The following is a 7291-nucleotide window of genomic DNA, read 5'->3' as shown; positions in this document are numbered from 1 at the left end:
GTGTGTGTGTGTGTGTGTGTGTGTGTGTGTGTGTGTGTGTGTGTGTGCGTGCGTGTGTGTGTGTGTGTGTAAAACCTACAACTGTTATTGCTGTAACAAAGTCAAGATGTTCATCTGGTTCGATTAAACAGTTGGACTGTTGGATGTTTCATGAATAGTGAGATGATCACAAAGCTAATAAGTTACATTTTTAAGCTCTATAAACATCTGTTTAGAATTTATTAGAATGATGTTCCTGTTTTTCAATCCATTTTGAATTAAAACAAATATTACTTTGCTGGTTGCACAAGCAAAAAACTCCTGATATCACCAAATTCAAATTTTACATTTATTAAAGATTGGTTTAATTATATTACAAAAAATGAAGATGTCTTATCAACTGACTGACCATCACAATAAATGATCATTATTATAATAAGGTTATTTACCCAGTATACTGCACAGAACAATTTGAATATAACAAAACTTATTTAAGTTCTTCACACAGTTTAAATAAGACCGTAAATATTTAATATGATGTGTGATTTTGTTTTTTTGGATGACTAATCCAACATCAGAACTTATAATAAAACCTGATCAACGATACAAGATTAAAGGTCTGTTTTCACGTTGCAGATAAATGGCTCAGATTTGACCAAACCCATTTTAAAATTCAAATAATTTTTAAGATAGATTTAAAAGAAGTCAGGGGGAGGGTGAAATGGTTGTTAGTGTTAATTTTACAAATACTGAGCAGACAGGAATCATAAGAAATTATTAGAACTTTTTTCGAGTGGTTTTAAACAAGGAAAAAAACTTAGAAGGAACATTAATCATGAAAGGCTGCACACTCATAAACTAGACCAATAGCAAACTAACTCAAAACTTTTTTTTTTTTTTAACAAAGATTTTACTGATCAAGTATACAGAATTGACATTTAAGGAAAAACTGAAAACCATACGAGAACCTGGAAGTTGAAGCTGCAGGTACATCTCTACAGGTGGTCTCTGAACAGGTTCACCATGATGGTGTGTTGGGGAGTGGGCGGGGCTTAAAGAAACACTTGCTCAGGTCCAAAAAACACAACATGGCAGCATCCACAAATGTTACAATCAATCTCCAGAAACAGAACAAGGGAACTTATATGGAATTATATGGCTGAAACGGAGTCTGTACTTGTACCAGTTAACTACCAGTACTATTATTAGTTAATAACTGGGTCACCAAGAGCTACTTAAAATAAAACATTAACAACGAATGAGAAGCCTGACTGTATGTATCGGTAAATGTTTTATACAAAACAGACAGACATTTTTTACTTTCAACATGTTTACACTGGATGATTGTTTGCTTTTTCATTTTACTGTCCAGAAAATGATTGGACAGTTTTTAGCACTTTGATGCATTTTAACCTCAGCTCACCCAGTCCTGGATTATCGGCCTGAACAAGAAACAGTCCAGACTGGTACATAAAACTAAATTTACATCACACAAACTTTGCAAACAAGCAGACACAAAAACCATGAAAAGGATTAAAACAAAAATGTCAACATTTGTGACACCTTCAAACCCTGGGGTTAATACTAAAGTTGCTTCGCTAAGCTGCTAATCCATGTTCTGGCCTGAAACGTTGGTAAGCCAGGACAAAAAATTGCAACATGTTTACCTGACGGACCATTAACCTTTACCTTCAGCTGAATCTTGTGTAGAAATTCTTTCGCGGCTGTATGCTTTTGGAAATGTAAATCAACTCCTCATCCATTAGGAAACACTTCAACAGTGACAGCTAGCCCTTCCACAGTTTATAGTGCATAGTAAGCATGCTGCACATTAATGCACCGCAGCTGCTGAGCATGCTTGACTGGTAATGCAATAAATTTCAACCTGCATGCATGTTAAATAAATGTGCTTCATCAGAGCGATGGAGTCAAACGTTTGTGCAGAGAGTTCCAAAAGGAAGCACAATTTATTTTTTATTTGTTTGTCACACATTAGGTAAACAAACACTTTTAATACATTAAAAAAAATATTCCACAGGGAAAACTTTTGAGTACATTCATCACATGAAAAAGATCCGAACCTATAGGCTGGCAGCCACTCTTCAGTCCTCGCCCTCACTGGGATCACTCAAGGAAGTGCCTGGTTAACGCAAAGAGCTGACATGTCATGATAGGCACAGGGTCCACCCCTGAGACCCAGCAGACCCCAAAATGCGCCCAAGGTTATATCATCAAGTCTGGGTCAGCTGTATAATTGGGCTCGAGGTCACCGAGAGGATATGGAGCATGACAATGAGCATATAGAGTTACAGTCAGCTAGGCACCGAGAGCTGCTAGGGGGCATTGCTGCAAGACCAAGGGTCCATTTCAAGAGTCCAACAGTGTTCCAGAGTTACCAACATGCTACCAGCTCCCTGAAAGGAAAGTGAGACTGGGTAAAAGAGGTACTAGGTATTCGTTGTTGGGCTTAAAAGGTTTTAGGCAAATGTGATGGAAACAGATGCTTCAAACTGTTGACACCCTCCCTGTAGATTGGAACCGCTGCTCCATATCATCTGTATCTTGATGCATGAATCCACAGCATGAATTCCTCTAAAACCAGCTGGAAGAGTAACATCTGGATTGCTCTTGGCACAAACTCCCAGAATCTACTTCTGCCACATCATAAAATCCTTTACTGCAGTTGGCTCCCCCCACAATACCACCAACAAAGCCCACAGAAGTGCCGACAAACCCGCACTGATGGATATTACCCAGCTCGCGGCTGTCACTCAACCACCTGGACTCCAGAGACTCAAATTATAGAGACTGTGCAGGCAGTGATTGCAAATCGAGCACACATGTAGCAATATTTTTGATTGCATTTCTTTAATAAATGCATCATTATCCAGCGATAAGCAAATGATTAAAAGCGCGTGTATGAAATGTTTAGGCCAAGTTTGGCTGTGAGGGGTACAGACTTCCAAGGCGAACATGAAAAAATGCAATGAAGTACATGTCATATCAAGAATTTACCTCCTACTCTCACCATGAAACTTTAATATGTCCGTTAATTAAGTTTTGTTCAAAACATGCAAATGTTGTGATAAGTCCAAGAGGTGGAACGTCTTCTTTGTCTTTTGTCAAAATCCATAAAATAGTTTTACAATAGTAATAAAATGGAAATAACCAAATGCATTTAACCTGTTAGGGTAAATTTAAAGCAAACGCAAACAATCTGGAGACAGCGCACACTTTTTAATTTCAACAACTGAGCTCAAGTAATTTTAACTAATGGTGAGATCTGATCACTTTGTTAGTTAAATAAAAATAGCAATAATGAAGAAATGTCCACCCACTTATTCTGAGCAGATTTAGATTAGATTAGATTTTCAATTAACTTATAGAGTTTTCTCAGTTTTTGTTCATTTTTCCAGCTGAACTTGCTTAAAAGATCGTTTAATTGTTTTACGCCTGATGCCATTCGTATTGCAACCTGGGCTCACCCCCTGACACCTGACGCCCCCGAGCTACCCAACCCAGATTTTCTAGACTGTATCTTTAAAGTGACTGTGACATGCATGTTCTACAAATACAGTAGAAAAAAGTGGGAGAACACATATTATTTAGGAATTTGGCAAAATACACAAGTTTACCTATTTTGTCACATAACTTTTTTTTTTAACTTGGTGCTCCCGAAGTGAAACAGGAAGTGACATCAAAGAGCAACTCCTTGGTCAATAGTGTTTGTTGAAGCATTATTTGAACTCTGATTCTTCTTCGTCTCTCTGATAATGACCTAAAATGCTCTAAGGAAACACCAGAGTCTTCACTAGTGTCTGTGTTGTTAGCCAGCATCGCTCTGTTCACAAGCAGGCATTCCCTTTTGTCGTCACTTCCTGTTACTGTGCATGAGAATATCTCAACAACGGTTCATCTCAGCGGCATGATTTTTTTTAAACTGCAAAACTTAATTATGGTTATCTTTCCTAAAATGCACTCATATTTACTACAAAAATGTGATGCAACAGGCACTTTAAGACATGAAGTAATTTTACTTGATTTGGTGGCAAGTCAGCTTGAGTTAAAAACATCAGACAATTGTGTATCACCAGGCAGAGATATCCATGGTAGCTTTACTAAAAAAAAATCTATGAAAAGAGAAATCTCAGTTTGAACTTTTACAACAGCTTTTTGAATGGCCTCATTTTGGAGAAATGGGGTTTAATTTTGACTTGATCAATTAACTAATGGCTAGTCTGCATGATGCATATACCATTTAGCATTGCTGCTTTTTCATAGCAATTTGTATAAACTCTGTTATATACACTATTTTACTACCATCAGTTTCAGACAATAAAACTATTTTATGGGGGGAAAAAAATACAATAATCCTGCTGAAAATGCCCTGGGTTGCATCAGAAGTACTACAGCTAGCTGCTGCTGTTATTTAAAGACACAAACAATCAAATAATTATATGTTGGTATTTGTGCAATACAAAATGGACTGGCATTTTAAGATGACAGTGATCCACATGAGCAGGATTCATCATTAGCTGGGTCAAAATTAAACTGTTTCATTCAGAGTTTCAGTATCCACAGCAAAGAACTCCACTTCTAAAGATCTGAACTATCGCTTAACACATTAACAGTACCATTAATTTTACAGCCCTCGTGTTATTTTAATGTTTTTGTTTGACAGCTAAGGTAAGACGGGCTGTGTTGACAAGATGCAGGTATTGCAGCTGCTTTATTGCACCCTGGCTGTGTTTGTGTGTGTGTAAGAGAAAGTTCCTACACAAATCTGGGTCCAAAGAGAACGGCAAAAACTTCCTGAAGTGAAGATTAGCCTGGAGCCAGGTAAGAAGCAATAACAACAGTCTGAGTAATTTCCCTCAGCTGTGTTAACACCAACAACTTCGCAGTGGCAACGGATCACTGAAGTGGTCATAAAAACAAAGACAGCACAAACAGAAGCGGGGGTGGGGGGGTGGGGGTGCTGGGAGATGGAGGGGAAAGCCAAACTGGGCTGAAGGAGGTGACATCAAGAAGAAGAAAAAAAGAATCTAGCAACAGTTTTCTCTAAACTCTGCACGTGTTTAGGATTTACTCTAAGTTTTGAACTTCCTGTAAGAAATCCCATCAACGGTGTCTCTAACTTCAATCCGTTGTCCATGAGCCAAAACTTCCCTCAGGATTACTCCAAAGTGTACAGCTTCAGCCACTTTAGCTTTGTGTCACAAGTCAGGAACAAAGAGTGTGCACCAGTCCGTAGGCTAATATATTGTCAGGGTTATAACGTTCCCATCACCAGAACCACACACACCAATGAACTGTTCGCTTCCTTAAGCCATTCTTCAAGAGGGCTGAGATGACATTTCCCTTTCTTTGACTTTTACTCTTTTTTGTCAAAGGTGGTTAAATAAACATGAAGTTTGCGCGCTGAGAAAATCCTCTGCCATGTGCGAGGCGGTAAATAAAAATACCTTCAAGTCATTTATGTGGCGTTGTAAAGCTTAAGCGATGGCTTTTAACGTCAATGTTTTATTTTGTTTGCATGACATGAAAACATCCTCATGCCTTAAAATAAAATCCAAATCCTTGAGGTTTTTGTAGCTTTAACTGCTGAACATTTTGCAAACGCATACAAAATCAGCTAAATCAGTGTGGAAGTGGGTGAAAAGTTCAAATGAACGTTACAGAAAACAACATATTTATCAGCTCTGTGCGTGGCGTAGATGATCTGACACATCCTGGACTTCACACAGATGACTGATGAATTTCCCTCAACTTTACGTCAGTGAACTTTACGCTTCTCCTTTTGCTCAAAGGGTCCGTGCAGTGTTATCACTGTGGTAGCGCCGGTGAAGAGGCCAGGTCCGTGACGACTGAGCTGACTCGGTCAGGAGTGGCATTGTGCTCATGTGAGCTGCCGTGTGGTCATCGAGGCGTTAATAGACTGACACAGCCACAAAGACAGGCAGCTACTTCACTAAACTCCAGGAATTTCCCAGATCTGTCAAGAAGTTCAACGATGGCACTTTTGCAGAGAGGATGTTTGTGTGTTTTTAGCCAGAGCTGGTTGTGATATTTGAGATAAAATGAAATTCAGGGTTTTAATAAATGTATATTTTAAAATGAATGTTTCTACATGAAATGGAAGCCACATAGGCAGTCAGAATGACAGCTTGCTGTATCAGACACAGGTGGTTGAGGTGGATTATTTTTGGATAGACTATTTCTTGAATAAAAAAAAAGACAATTCTCAGCACACATCAGATTTTGTTATAGCTCATATGCAGTTTGGTTTATAAAATTAAACATAAGTAAGTTTTTAAGAAAAAGCGTTGTTCTGAATATGACAATAGAACCTACAGGTACACAACCCTTCGTGTTTGTATGAAACACAAAACATTAATAGTAAGTAATGTATAATTTGTATTATACAGTGTTAAAATATATTCAGCTGTAACATCAATATTAAGTATTGATTATTACATGAGTAGTCATCAGTAATAAACCCTGTATTGATGCAGGGTTATTATGGAGCGACTAAATCTGAATGCATCTGTGAAGGAATGTGTGAATTAATCAATAAACCCACCAAAGATGAACAAATGGGACATTTATTAAACATGCGGTTCCATTTGTTAAAGTTTTTTTTCTCTTAGAAACTAGAAATTAGAGCCTGAGTGTAGTTGTTCCACATTGAACTGACACTCGGACAGAAAACGTTATTTCTGCCTAACAAAATCACATGAACTTTCAAAAATTGTGTCCAGAGGAAAACTTGCTCTCTTGTAAGATAACACATGGCTAACTTACTGCTGATGTGTGGATGATTAAATGCTTTGAAAAAAAAATAAATATATATATATATATATATATATATATCCATCCATTTTCTTTACCCGTTTATTCCATTTTGGGTCACGGGGGTCGCTGGTGCCCATGTCCAGCAATCACTGTGCGAGGGGCGGGGTACACCCTGGACGGGTCGCAAGTCCATCACAGGGCCACATAGAGACAAACGAGACAAACAAACATTCACTCTCTCACTAACACCTAGGGACAATTTAGAGTTACCAATCAGCCTAACATGCATGTTTTTGGTCTGTGGGAGGAAACCGGAGCACCCGGAGAAAACCCATGCATGCACGGAGAGAACATGCAAACTCCACCCAGAAAGGCCCCTGGACCGGGGTTTGAACCAAGGACCTGCTCGCTGAGAGGCAGCAGCTCTACCAGTTGCGCCACCGTGCTGCCCACTATATGATCATATGTTAAAAAAGAATATTGTTAAAAGTCATTGTAACAGATATTTGAAAATCTT

This window comes from Nematolebias whitei, chromosome 4 (assembly GCF_014905685.2).
Source record: "Nematolebias whitei isolate Nwh7 chromosome 4, NemWhi1, whole genome shotgun sequence".
Lineage (NCBI taxonomy): Eukaryota > Metazoa > Chordata > Actinopteri > Cyprinodontiformes > Rivulidae > Nematolebias > Nematolebias whitei.
Note: the sequence above shows the minus strand (reverse complement) of the source record.